The 15,547-nt window shown below is 40.1% G+C and overlaps 1 protein-coding gene across 3 annotated transcripts in view; it reads right to left on the reverse strand.

Moving 5' to 3' along the window:
• The window catches only part of arhgap9 (Rho GTPase activating protein 9), a 59,123-nt gene that overhangs the window by 41,815 nt on the left and 1,761 nt on the right, over positions 1-15,547 (reverse strand). For all 3 annotated transcript variants that reach the window (XM_079579244.1, XM_079579243.1, XM_079579242.1), the window contains exon 2: positions 5,831-5,894. The gene's annotated coding sequence lies outside the window, so the exon portion shown is untranslated. The remainder of the gene's footprint in view (positions 1-5,830; positions 5,895-15,547) is intronic.

Here is a 15,547-nt window from a genome sequence, read left to right on the forward strand (position 1 = left end):
TTGAAAGTGTTTTTGTTGTGTTGCCGTCTTTTCAATCGCCTTTTAAACCTTGTTTTTCTTGTGTCATTTTTACATCTCATTTTTGTCACTTTTTTTGTGGCTTTTATGTAGAATTTTCGTCACTCTTTAGTCGTGTTTTTGTCACTCATTTACTGCTTTCTTGCTTTTAGATTTGGGTAAAGCGGAACAGGAGAAAATCTCACGTCTCAGAGCAACCTGATCACAGTGTAGCGCCCGAAGATCTCCATATGTTGAGTTCCCCTCATGGTCGGGACTACCTGGCCCGAGAGACTGTCCCCATTCAACCAGGAAATTGAGCCTTGCTGCGAGAAAACAGAGCCAACCTCTCGGCCGTCATTTGCTAATAACACCAACAGAAGCTAATTTAAGTCTAATTACAAAGCCAACTCTTGCACAATAATAGATTTGGTTTGTTCTCACACTAAACTGTCCCCAGTCAGCGGCCATTCCGTGTGAATACTCGTTTTTGGCAGCGCAAAAAAGTGCTGTGGATCCAAAATAGCTTCCACCTGAGCCAGCGTCCCCGAGTGAACCCCTCTCTCCACCCAGATAAGACCGACTTACATAACTCCCATCTAACTTACCCCCCCCCCCAAAAAAAAAATATAAAACCCTTAAATGCATCAGATGGGGGGGAACATCACTGGGCACATAGCAACAGACCTTCAGTCCCGGTCACGCCCGGCTCATGGCAAACAAGGGAAGAATCAATACGGAAACGCGTGTCAATAGACGGAGGGTTTAAATGCCATGGATGAAGAAGAAGAAAGGGCAAAGCAGACGTGCCCTAAGACCGGGGATTGTCAGACTTCTCAAGCAGATACTCCGAAATATCTGGGAAAGTGGAGAAAGCAGGAGACACTGAGTGGGAGTTGCAAGGGAGACGCGGGAGTATGAAAGCGCCGTAGAAGAAGGCAGGGTTAGCGGCGCCGACCCCTGATAATCCTGCTGTTATTAAAGCAAAGCGCCAGTGACCCCCCCCACGGTAGAGTATTACAGCAAAGCCCCTCGGTAAACTGGCACATGGGCAGAGGGAGTTTTCTCTGTCGGCATAAGGAAGAGCTGCAACATAAACATGGACGATATTGATTAGGCTCCTTGTATAGAGGAATCTATAGGCGCTTCTGACCTGAATGAAACAGAGGTTACTTAAAAGTTCAGTGAGTTGCACATTATACAGGCCTTTTGAAAATACTAGTAGTATTAGTATTGCAATAGCCTGGTTTTACCATACCCTCGTATTTACTGCGTTTCGTATAAGGGTCTGGAACTTCTCAATTGAGCTCTGTTATCAGGTGGGAGGGGTGAACTCCTTTGAAATGACTGGATCTGATTTTCGCCCGAGTGAGTGAAGTGAGCCATCATAACCCTTGGGAGCATTCCTTGCATTTTAATTTCTGGATATTAGGGAGCCGAGCCAGGACGGATTGAAGAGCTTTCATTTCTTTCGTATCCGCCGCCATTGCCGAACTACAACCAGCAAATCGGGGGAAATGCTTGACGTCACCGACAAGCCCCGCCTCCCCCGCTCGCTGAATGGTAGGTAGAAAGTCAACCGATGTAACGCGGCCACTGAGATCAAGCCCAGACGTACATGTAGGGAAATTATAATTGACCGGAGTTTACGGATGGCTAAGGCCAGGCCAGTATTGCTAATAAAACTATCCATTAGCAAAACAGGCTTTGTTGGGGAGACAAAATGAGTAATGAAATGCCAACAAAAAGACCAATGAGAATGACAGAACATAAAAAAAACACATGGAGCATTTCCTCGTGACATCAGTCTGTGAGGGGGAAGCAGTTTTGCGCTTTTGGGAAGATTTCTTTAGTGGTTCGAATCCCGCAGGTGCACACTGTCGTTGTGTCCTTCGGCAAGACACTTCATCCACCCTGCCTCCAGTGTCTGCGTACACTGCTGTGTGAATGAGAGAGTGAATGGAGCGACTGGTTCCTTGATGTAAAGCGCTTTGAGTGCCTAAAGCAGGTAGAAAGGTGCTATAGATACAGACGGCATCACGTCATAGGCTTCATCGAGGGGAGAAACACAAATTTTCCACTCTTTTTAGCAATTTTCTGGTGGAATATGAACTCATACACACACATAAATAAAGTCAAGTGTAAATCAGGCCCATATGGATGTTTTCTCACAGCAGATTGTTCAGTAGAAGCGAAAAAACGGCAGCTAAACCACTTTGCTCCTCTCCATGTCTTTGTATCTTTATTTAGTAGAAAACTATATTCATAATTCAGTATTTGTTTAAGTAGTTTTTGTAATTGGAGAAAGTTTAGATTTTTCTCCAAATTGTTTTCCCCTTAACTGTTTTCATGAACATCTATGGGCGATTCCAGAGATGCCGTCTGTATCTATAGAAGTGTGACCATAGTTTCGGAGTTTGGATGAGACAATGGAAGATTTTTGTGGGTTAAATGAAACTGGAGGAAAGCACTTGTTTTTGTTTGAGCTGAGGTTTGTATAAAATGTTGGTCAATGTTTATGAATCAGCTGCATGTATTTATTTTTATTATTCCCCTTTTGTCACGATCCGATACGTGTCTCGATTCAATAAGTAATAATGATAAGTAACATGTTTATCTTGAAATGTGCAGTGTTAATTTTGACAACATATTTTAATTTAGTTTTAGTCTCAGTCTTTTGACTAAAATGTAATTTAATTTTAGTCAAGATTTAGTCGAAAAAATCGTTTCAATTTTAGTCTAGTTTTAGTCGACTAAAATTGCATGTCAATTTAGTCGACTAAATTTAAGACTAATTTAGTCGACTTTGCATTGATAATATTCATTATAATCAAATTTAATCTTGTTCCTCTGCTTCATGGAGCTGCTCCACATGAACAAAGCTCAGAGCTGATCCTTTGGCGGAGAATTGACATGATCTGAGGCTCTTTCAGACAGTCAATACAAGTTTGGATGATTTTAGTCTCTCCCTTTCATTTTTATTTAGTCTTATTTTAGTCGACTAAAATATCTGGACATTTTAGTCATAGTTTTAGTCTCATGAAAAACTTTTAATTTAGTTTTAGTCCAATTTTAGTCGTCAAAAATATCACTTTGACTAAAATTAAGCCTAAATATTTTAGTCAACGAAATTAACACTGGAAATGTGTAAAAAGAAAACAGTCACATGTCCAAAGTCTAGAAACCAAATTCCAAGTCATATTTATTGAAGCGTTAAGATTGAAAAATGCACAAAATGTAACAAAGTTCTGTTGCAGAGAAACAAAGGAGTTTATGATAAAAATCCCTCCAAACAGAAGCATTGAAAGTATTGAGATACTTGATAAAGTATTGATACTTGGTGTTGCAGCAAAAGTATTGCGATCCAAATATCCGATTTGATATTTCATCCCAGATTATAAATGTATTGCTGGGTTGCAGGTTCTAGAATGTGATGATATCACAAGACCCAGTGCGCGGCAGGAGCCAGTATTTTCTATTGACAGCATTACACTTTCACAAGTCGTATCTAAAAAGAAAATGCATGAATTACAACAAATGATCATTAATATCAGTCACTGGGTCCATGATCTCTCTGTACAAGACCAAAAATGTCCTCAAAAATAAAATAATGTTACCTCTATATAATATTAAAGGGCTTTAGAACGCTGTGATGTCACCTGCAATAATGCCATATCATCTAGTCCTACTTTCTTAAATGTTGTCATTATTCAACTACAAGAGAAAAACATAGGACCATAAGTCTGGTTATATCACCTAATAACCTTTGCAGAGGTAGTGTACCAGACATTATACAAGTAGAACAGGCAAACAGGAAACTACATTAGTCACAAAAGCACAACCACACTTTAGGCCATATCCTTTCATCTCGTCATTGTTAAGTTACACCTGCACGAGTGTTCATAGATTTACTACAGTACAGAGCTTTGACGGAAAAATGTAGTATAAGACGCTTGATAAGGACTTTCAAGACAACTAGTTAAAATAAATGGATCTTTGCTGGGGCTGAAAATAATTTCATTGTGTCAAATAAAAATCCCAATGTGAATGGTTGTAATGTTCCCCACAGGGACCTGCTGCAGCCCTACACGCCTGGAGGCTCCCTCAGGTCAGCTAAGTGGAAGCAATGTCAGAATAATCACAAATACTGTAGATACTTTCCCCAGATAGATACTTTGTGCAACAAAACACAAATGATTAAAATTCTATTCAGTGTTTCAGTGTGATTTGACCAAATGACGTCAGGGCGGCTTGGATTAGCCGAATGTGTTTTTTCTCACAACATTGTATCTAATCCTCCGACTTGTGCCGACGTCACTCGCTATCAGCAGCACCAAACTGTGCCATAAGGACTGCACAATATATGGCCAAATTATTGTTATTGCAATATCGCAAAATCACTCAGGTCTAAACTAAGTTATGTCATTATAGCCTTGTTTTGGTCTTGGTTAAAGGCGCTATACCTGATTTTTATCTAGAAGTTGTGGCAGTATATTGTAAACTAAGATAACTGAGCATTGTATCACTTACCGATGCACTGAAAACACTTTTCTAAAAATTGATACGACTACTTGTACTTTGATTAGTGAACTTACTGTCCGATACTGAACACCAATATGAGTACAAGGCATTTTCTTTAACATAACATAAATGCAGATTATAGCGTAACATTTTGCGAACTTTCAGATCTTGTCACTCCAGACTAGGGATTTTAAGTGGGAAGTACGTGGAGTGAAGCCGTGTAGGCCGTGAGCCTATAATGCGTAACGAAGAACACAAGGCAGCGCGACGTAAACGAGGAAACTAATGTGAGGCTGCCATCAGTGCTCCGCTCTCAGGGCTGCTTGTAATAAAGCACACCTCAGTCCTCTCTCTTTTTATAAGCAACGCCCTCTCGCAAGTGGCACAGGCACAAAACGCAACAGCTGCGCCACATGGAAGATAACCATAGCAATGTTCTTGCGCCAGGCTCAAGATCTGGCCCGAAGACTTTTTCAAAGCAGATCTGTTAGTAATTAGTTACTTTACTGATTTATATTTCCATTCCTTCCTGTTTGGCGGGGAGCTGACATTACTGTAATTACCGCCCCCTGGTAAACTGGATTCCTATGTACCTTTGGACCTCATTTTCACGCTTAAGAGTTTATCTTTTTATAAAAATGGCTATGACCCAAGTGACAACGCTGAAGTAGGTGTCATATTTTTAACCATGCTGGTTTTCGTACATCAGCAATAAACAGATGCTCCAGTCTGTTGCTCTTTGCTCTCCTCAGTGCAGTAGGAGCGCTGCACCTTGAGTTATATCGGTTTCTGGTATCGGGATCATATTAATGAGTATGAGAACAAGCATGTGGTATCGAGACAGTACCCGATACTGGTATCGGTATCAATTTGATGGAAAAAATGAGAATTGTTTGTGATTGTATGTTTAATTTAATGGCACAGATAGTGGTGAAATAGTATTTTTGTGTAAGCTCACAGTCATACAATAACATTATCGCAATATATCGACAGTTGTCAAATATTGCAACTAATCCTCATATCATTTATATGTTTTGTCATGTTAGTATTTTGTAAATAATTGCGAGTCAGATGGCACTGGGCAGAATCAGCCTTTGACACACAGAGAGGGCCATATGGCGTCCCAAACAGGAAGTAGAGGATAGAGCCAAAAGAGAACTAAGCTTTTTTTCCTCATACTGGTTAAAAATAAATGAGAGAATATAGATATTTCTATATAGAGCTCCATGGATGCTATAACTGTCTCCCACATGGCTACTCTGGAGTCCACTTGTGCATGAGCCAAATATAGTGAGACAGCAGAGTCACTCACCATAGTCTTGTCCGCGGAAAGCTTTCACATCAGAGCGGTCACGGTTTTCCAGTTTTATCCATGCCTAGAAAGAAAGAAAAGGGAACAAATCTCTTGAAATTTTGTCGAAAGGAGATGTCACGGTTGTCTGCGAGATTAAGGAAAGGACTACCCAGACTTTAGCTCACATCACAATGCCTGCAATCTCAATCTCTCGAGCACACATACAGTTATAATCCAACCCAAGAGATCCGGCCTCTACTCAATGAACCCTCCCTGACCCTACCTCCCCCCATTAGCAAGCAGTCGAAAACAACCGTGGAGTAGTTCAGCTGAGGGAAACAGCATCAGCTCAATCACATACACTATATAGGAACAATAAGGGAGGGGATAATTGTTTAAAGTGAAATGAATGTCCAGCGTGTGAACGATATGGAGAGATTTTGCAGCTGTAATCATCGACCGAGTTATTGATCTAGCCACAAAAGCTGCTCGGTCAACAGAGCCAACGGACATTTGAGATTGACCACCTCGTCCAATGCAGTGTTGGCAAAAACCTCAGCACAAGATATGGTTTACCCACAGGGGGAGCTTGTTTTCTCTGAGAGGACTTTGTTAAGTCATTGAACTACATAGAAGAACCCGTCAAAAGTTTGGAAACACTATTTACATTGTATGATTCTCATTGAGGTGATAAAGGAAACAAAAAAAGTGTGAAATAACTCAAAATGTTTTATATTTTAAATTCTTCAAAATTGCCGTCCCTTTATTCTGCACTTTTCTCAATGAGGCTGTCACCTGAAATGGTCTGTGAAGTCAAAACCCATTGAGAAAATATCAAAAGTGTGCAAAGCAGTAATCAAAGAAGGCGAGACACGTGGCTTAAATCTCGCCTCCCGCTGTTGTTGTGCCCTTAGACACGACACTTCACCCACTCTGCCTGTGTGAATATTGTGTGTGAGTGAGCGGTGTTCGGAGGGGCCGACGGCACAGACTCTCGCTTCCATCAGTTTACTCCAGGGCAGCTGTGGCTATAAGAGAACTAACTACGAGTATGGAGTGAATGAATAATGAATCGAGTAGCGCATTAGAGGCTTGTCAAAAGTGTAAAGTGTAAGCCAGGAGTGTCGCCACAGAACACTGGTCATTCAATGCAGTAAAACATTCAACCGGAGCAGCCACAGACCTTTGCTTAGGCCTTAAATCTCTTCATGAAGTTTTTTAGGTTATAATTGTGTGGAATTACTTCATTGTCTGCAAAAAGAATCATCCTCGGTGACGAACACCAATTCAATTAGAGCTTGAGGGCCACCACAAATTGGTCCCAGGGCCGCATTTAGCCCCCGGATCGCACTTTGGCCCCCCCCTGGTGTAAGCCATAACTACATTAACACAAAAGAGTCAGCAAACTCATCAATAGAAAGTTTATCTCAGGGTTTACACAATTATTCACTCTCTCTCACGTTCATTCAACTTGCAATTACTAAAAAGGGATTTATTTTATTCTCACCTTGAATGTTTAGCTCTGTAACAATATAAGACAACATTGCAATATTTTACTAAACATTTTAAAGTAGTACTAAGTAACTCATGCCCCTAGAGGCCATAAGCACCACTGCAGGTGTTGATGTTGTAGCATGCATTTTTTTACTCATTAATTGTCTTGGAGACTAAATACTACGCTGACAGAAAAGACAAAGGGAGAGAGGGACATTGTACATCCAATTACACAATGGAGATAATTTAATTCACTCAAACTTGGCTGTAAATACTGTTTAAGTGGCGCTAACCTGCAGTTAGCTTTGCCTATTAGCCTGTTAGCTTCTTCGTGATTCCATTAGTGTGTATTGCGCCTTCGACGCGGTGGCAGGGAAGCTGCAATTGTGGTTTTCTGGCCAGAGACACCAGGGGGAGATGAAAGACAAGTTACTCAGTACTGCTTTAACACTGATGAAGTTTTTTTTTTTTTTTATCAAATACTGTCGAAACAAGACTCTAAATTCAGGACAAAACAAAGCGAAAAATTTAACTAAAATTAAACTTTTTACACATTTTTAAATGACCATGTATATTGTTTTCTGCGTATAAACATCCTCAGTATATTCTGTCTTCTTGCATAGTGGATAATGCAATAGCAAATTGGTGATATATTGTGCAGCCACTAGTGCATCAAAAGAATCAAAAGCTTCAGATTCAGTCTTTGAAGAACAAACTTCTGTAGGTCAAACTTTTATGACGCAGTATAGCATCAGTTCATATCAGTTTTAGTGATGAACTTAAAACTGAAGTTTGTGGAAAAGCCCGAGGCAGCGTCGTAAAAACGACGACGATGAATGCTAATCACACATTTCCTATAGTCACGAGTAAACAAGCCACCAGCGTTTACCTGTGAAGCCGCTAATTTTATTTCTTGGATCAACTCGCTGCCAAATACTGTGAGGTTTCAAATGCCTCGAGACCAAGGCTGCTGATGTCAGTTCCACCCATATCCATATTCAGCCCATACATTTGGAGCAGACGCCTTTAATAATCATCACTACATGCTCTTCAAAGGGAAGGCAGGCGTGGAGCAGTGGGTTAAGAGTGAATGAAGAACTTCAAAGGCCCAACTCCAACAGCAAAACACACGCTCGCACATTCACAAAGCCTTTCACTAGATCTACATAGAAATCTGGGGGTTGGAAGCGGCTTATGCATAGAATAATGCAGTTATCAAAGCCTCTCATGAGAACGGTTGTCCCTATATGTTTGTGCAGGCTCTCATTCCTCCAGGAAGTATTCATCGAGGTGAAGTCTAAAAACTGGGCTGGACTGAATTGGTCGAGTTGTGACTCAAGGGCCGATCTCACCGGAGAGTAAGAACCATGTTTAGTTTTATTGAATCTAATCTTGAGAATTAAATATTTCATTTAAATGTGATGTGTACTTTAGAAACAGCAGATTTTTCAAGTTATTTTATGTTTTGTCTGCCCTGTCAACACTCAAACATAAATCAGGCTTTTGGATCAAAGTATTGGTTATATAGGTTAGTATAGGTATATGGTTGGCTTCTGACCATGTTTACAATATGTGCTGTATTGCAAGAACTAGGGATGCACCGATCTTATACTGGTATCGGATATCGGAGCCGATACTGGAAAAAATACAATATCGGGTATTGGCTACAAATATCCAATACCAGTTTTGGCTCTCAACGCCTTAAAAAACACAACTTTTACCACCTAAATGTAAGTGAATATGGGCATGCTGTATATCGTTGTAAAGCTAAGAACCTGGAGAATTCAATCGTTGAGCAAATGTATTTTTAGTCGCCGCCTAGTTCCCATGGTTAGCATCAGTATGCTAAAACTAGCTAACGAAAACAAATCAAGGGTGGGTCAGAAACTAACATAGAAATACCTAAAGTAGCCTAATAAAATACAATGGAGAACTGCTGAAGCCAAGTTTGTATTTTAGATTTAGAAATACCCGATCTAACATATTTGTAATGTTCAGATCACATGTGAGTTGTTTATAGAGTTCGGGAATGTGATGTCATATCGCTAAGCATTATGGGATTAGCAGCAATTGTAAACCAATGGATTTTAAAAGGTAAAATACTGGAGTTCTTGTTCACATTAAAACACTCGGACACCACAGTGAGTTAGATGTATTTACCAGCAGTAACTCAGCAGCTAACATAGCTGTTCCACGGCTTTTTATTCACTTTTTATACTGTTTTTAGCTAATGTTTGTCAGTGGGAGTGTATGCTAACAGCTGCAAAGATGGTGGATCTCCATGGTAACTGTGGAATTTCCCGGACTCTATAGTAACCTAAAGCCTGTCATATATAGTGTAGAAAAGTCAAGTGATACTTGTTAAATGTTTATCCATAGATATGTCATTGATAATTGATCTGTAACATCATGACAATAAAATATGACTTTATTCACTATTTTTTCACAGAAAGCCACTTTTAAGAAAGTATCGGTATCTGCATCAGCATCTCTAGGCCAAGAACATTTCAAATCATCTTTGGTATTGTCATGCATAGCGGGTTTCAGATTGCGTCTTTGCTTGTTTAGTGATTTACCCTCTCAGATTACAAGTACGCCCTCAAACGGATACCTATATTGACTGAAAAGAAAACGACCCTATAGTTTCCACAGGCATTGTATTCGTAAACGGCTTCACAAACGCGGCACGAAGCCGTTGCTCTCAGGCCCAAAGGTCTCCCGGTCATGAAAATCTGGGTGAGCGTTCATATTGCAGGAAGACAAAGTTACATTTTGCAGTCAAAGTGTGAACATGTTTTAATTAATGTCAGAAGTAACCTGCGTTCTCTGGCTCCGCAGCTGATCCGGAGCCTCGCGCGTCTCATCTCGTAGTCAGGCTGTGTGAGGTGGAGGGTTGCATCATAGACTCTACATCATACATTATGGGTAAAAGGGATTGTACCACAGCACTACATCTTTGAACGGATACAGAAATGCCTTGAAGTTTTTCCTCAAATCAGCCCCAAACCAAAGACTGTTTTAAGACTTCACCTCGGGCCGAATTGAAACTTGTGTCAAACACGTCTATTTGGGGTGGATGGATTGAGAAAGAAAAACTTCTGTTACATGACTCTGGAGAGCAAGAGAGGTGATTGGACTGAGAAATCTTTTACCTTGTTGCATTTTTATCAATGTAAATACAGTAATATTTCAGGGCTGTGCATTATTAAATGTGTATTCCATTAGTCTGACTAAGCTGGGACTAAGCTTTGCTAAACCAATCACAGAAATATAACATGTGTGACCTGCTCATTTTCTCTGTAAATTACGTCCAAATCCAGTAAAATGGCAAGGTAGGCCTGTCACGATTACAAATTTGAAGTTCGATATATTGAGGCAGGAAAGTATCGCGATAAACGATATTATTGACTCTAACAATACTAGATACTGGCAGCTCTCAGGCATAAAAATGACAGTAAACCTGTTGTTCTAAAAGTGCATCATCACAACCTAAAACACCACACAAGCTGCAATAAGCATGAAATATGATGTAACTGAATTTGCTTCAGTTGGAAATAAAAGTTTTACAAAGAAAGAATAGGGGGAAATGCTAATAAATATATGGTTTATCTGTTATTTATTAAACGATAAGTCAATATAGTAATTATCGTGACTTTTGAATGCTTTAGCCTAATTAAACGGGGGGGTATTATGCAAAATCGACTTTTTCAAGCTTTACATCATGCCTGAAGTGTTGCCTTGGCACATTCACATATTTTTGAGTAATCTGTAAAAACTCTGATGGCGGCCATTTTAGGGATAGGTTTGCCTGAGTCCTCCTAGGAACGCCCCCACCTCCTGGAGACGCCTCCGAGCTTTCGTCACCAGCCGAGTAACCAACCACTGCTCCTCAGCAGAACCCCCTCCCCACTGATGCCACAGACAGCGTGTCGGGGGGCGTGTCGGAAAGGGTCAGAGGTTCTTAAAGAGACAGAGGCCTATTTCAAGACATTTGCTACAGCCATTTTGAAAGAGCAAGGCAGTTATTTTAACTTACTGCATTTACAGACCAACAGAAGGTTTGGTCATCATTGTAGTGTGCTATAGACTGGTGCTATGTGATTGAAAAAAGCATAATACCCCCTCTTTAAAGTCTGATGCCTCATTGATCGGGTGAGAATGCTCTAGAAGAAATCAAACCTTTCTGGAGAAGTACCAGCAGCTGTATAAAATAAAATGCCTTGGGAAAACCTAACAAGAACAACTATCACATTTAAAACTCTAGTGTATAGTATTTGTAATGTATGACACTACAGTGACATCGCCAAATCACAATCCTATATTCAATCCAATCACACACTCCCTTGAGCCTTCAGCTGATTTGGTTTCTTTGTGTACATGAAGAACATGTGAAAGAGCGCTCACTTTGTGAATACACACTTCTAAGTGCCTGCACTGATGTCTTTCTCGCTCCATAAGAGACACATGCCTCAAGCCAAAACAGCCTTTCATCCTCAGAGCCATGCATTATTGATGACGGGACCACAGCGGCACAGAGAAGCGGCGCGTTTCCCTGCTGCGTGATACATGTCTGTGTGGATAGTGACTGAACAGGTGGGCTGGGGTCTCTCTCACAGCCCAGCACTGATTAGCTGTGTAAATCGACAATGAGCCAATCAAAAAGCAGAGAAGCCAATAAAGCAGCCATTGGTCCCTTCTTGTGCTAATATCATGACAACAGCACAGTGGCTCACCAGCTCCCATGTGTTGTTCTCGTTTCTTTATAACTAAATTGAATACGTGTGATGCCATCATTTCGAGCCTTCGCTGACGCAACATTTGTGTTTACAATGAGCCGTGCGGCACATGGAAAACTTCTTCACAGAGCAAACTGTAGAATATTCAAGTCGGCTTCATTTACATACAAACAACAAGCAGACCAAGAGGACAGAAATGTAGGATTGCTAAAGGGGATTTCAAACCCCAACTAAAAGAATTAATTCCAGCAAAGGCTTTAATTAATTCATGAAAGAAACGGAAGGTGAAAAGACGAAATGAGACGCTGCCTCAAGTTCTTGTCATAAAAGTTTGGTGAATGCTTTTCTGCCTGAACAACTATAGTTAAGTCAGAACAACACACAAATTACCAAATATTCTGTGATTAATTGACATAAATCATTCTGTGACACTGGACCTTGCGACGTTCACCATTACCTCACTCACACTCAAATTCACACATGTTGGTGCCTAAAACAAAACCATTTCCAAAAGCATATCACAATATAATCTACTTCTGTAAAATACACACTTTATTTTAATGCAGTGCTTTAAAATGTGTAACAAAGTGTTTTTTTTCTTTCATTTTACCAATATCTGGACATGATCCTTAGTTAAGACAACACATTGCAGTACCTTGTTTTGTTAAATCAACTTTGCATGTTCTAGGGCTGAAACAACTAATCGATTAATCGCCAACTAATCGATTATTGAAATAGTTGTCAACTATTTTACTAATCGATTAATCGTTTTCTAGTAAACACAGACTTAAAAAGAGCAAAAATGACATTACATTTTTTTTTATTTTTGATGGAAGCCTACTTTGTTTTACAAGTTAGGGTCTTTACAAGTTAGATGTTTCATAAACATCTGTCTGTGTCTCATCCAGTCGTAAAGCAGAATTGGCACTAAGAGCCTCTAAAAACACTCACTTTAAGTTTCCTCCATCAACATGTCCTCAAGTGATGCCACTATAGCATTATGTGATTAAAAAAAAAGAAAAAATACCATTTTCATACACCATTCACAGCTAAGCGGTTAATCGATTAATCGTAAAAATATTCGCTAGATTAATCACTTACCAATATAATCGTTAGTTGCAGCCCTAGCATGATCATAGATATTCTCTTCATGTTAAAGATCAATAATATATGATTGATCTAGAAACTTTTGACCCCAACCAACAGCAGTTCAAAGCAAACACTAGAAAAATACAGGGCAATTCATTTAAATTGAATCGAAATCACAATCTCTACTTTGGTCAATCTCAATAACTGTCATGGGAATTGACAGGTTTACAGCCATTTCTCAGAAACACCACCTGTAGATTTTGGAGTTTGGATGAAACAATGGAAGATATCTGTGTGTTAAATTATCATTTGTTTTTGTTTGAGCTGAGGTTTGTATAAAAGATATCTCTAAGTTCAAGCTGCATGTATTAATTTTTTTATTATGAACATTTTTGTCCTATTGTCCAGCCCTACACTATATGTAATAAAAATAGAAGAACAATACTTGTACCATTAAAGGGACTATACAGAGTTTAAAAATGTTAAAATTACGGTATTTATATTCCTCCCCCTACATGTTCCAGCAATGTCCTAATGTGTAGAATGAGCCCAGATCTTTTCACCACAACTGCTTCTAAAATCCTGCACTGTCACTCAAAAAGTTTTTCTTCAGGTCCAAATTGCCTTCATGCACGAGCTTTATATAGAAGGTGCAGTTACACGCATGACCAGATATGGCAGTAGTGAGTATAAGATGGCCAAATTGCATCTAGCCCAGGGGTGTCCAAAGTGCGGCCCGCGGGCCAAATGTGGCCCTCAGACCAATTTTTGGTGGCCCTCGGGCTGATTGCTGAATCGGTTCACATCATCAGAGATATACCTTTTTATTTAATATGTAATAATTCTACACAATTGTAACCTAACAACTAGCATTTTATTGTGAGACAGAGCTGGCATTAAGGTTTTAAGCATAAATAAAGGCATGAGGCACAATTTAAACCTCTGCTACTCTAAGGTTTCGTGGAACTAACCACCGACCCATGGCCCTTTACCCCGTGTACGCTCCAATATGTGGCCCCCCATGAAAAAAGTTTGGACACCCCTGATCTAGCCCCTTTAAGCTTCTGTAGTACATATACATAGTGCACAGTTTTATTACTTCCAACCATTTTCCTACACCTCCTTGACCATAAAAAAATCTGTATATACAACTGTATCTGGTCATTAAAACCTCAAATATTAAGAATTGTACTGCAACGAAAAACAACCTAGTGCAGAGGGGTTCGTCCCTGATACTGGTCTGTGGGAAAGTGTGCTACATTGATGTTTCTAATGAAGTGCACTGAGCTTCATTGATCCAGCAGGATGAGAGTGAGCTGTCAACTGCTGTCAAGCGAGTCATGAGGCCACATTTAGTCCTGCGCCACTGCAGAACAGAGAACACGATCGCACCGGGCACAGGGAAGAGCAGAGCCACCTTCTCAGGCCAAAACACTGAACACACAACTACTGGGTCAGTGTGATCATAAATAAAGCTTGTGCCACATTGCAAGATCAATGTAGGATTAAACTAGATTAAAGTATTGCTCTGGTCGTTGTGATTGTAAGGAAGCCGCTGTCAGTAACCGTCCAGAGCCGTCTGTATTAGAGGAACTAAAACAAAAACCACAAAGAAACAAGACTCGCTGGCTACTTGATGTACAGCAAGTTGGCATTTAACAGAGTTCAATGTGGTTTGCGAGGGAGTCAAAACCATCCCTTCCTCGAAATTATGATTCAATTCAAAAAACTTGAAGCTCATTCGAAATAGGACTTGTGTATTATCTGTCTATAGCTGATACTTTGAGTCTTCTCTCGAAATGACGCTGCTCCCGGACTCATTTATACTTGTCATTTATATATTTTCATCGCGCCCTCCCTCACACAGATAGTGTCCTACTGCAAACCTACCGCCATAAACAAATTTCCTCTGCAACCTCAAAAATTGTAGAGCAGCAGCAGTGGCACGTCATGATGTGAAATGCGTCAGTGGCTAAATCTTCACAGAGGCATAGAGCACACTAATAATTACAGTTCACATGTAACCCTCCTTCCTGCTACCGCACATAGGACTGGGCACTTTTAATCAGGAAAGTTGCGACTGTGGAGAATAATCTTTCAGGCCTGTGTCGTCACAAGCCGTGGAGAAAAAAAAAAAAAAATAAATGGTGCAAATCTCCTGCTTTGCTTGGACTTAAAGACGGTTATGAAACGGCAAAAATACAATGAGCGCTTGCAATACATTGATTTATGGAAAGAAGACAGTCACAGAGATAGGTGAATGACCAAAACTGAAAGAATCCTGCAAAATGTGGCCACTGCAAAATCAGTTAAGCAACACAGAAGAAATCAATTATGAAAATTTACGCTTAAAGGCTCCATACTTGTTTTCTCCCTCAGGCGTGATTACAAATAATGAGAGAGGGAAGCTTATTTT

This window comes from Gobius niger, assembly GCF_951799975.1.
Source record: "Gobius niger genome assembly, chromosome: 20".
Lineage (NCBI taxonomy): Eukaryota > Metazoa > Chordata > Actinopteri > Gobiiformes > Gobiidae > Gobius > Gobius niger.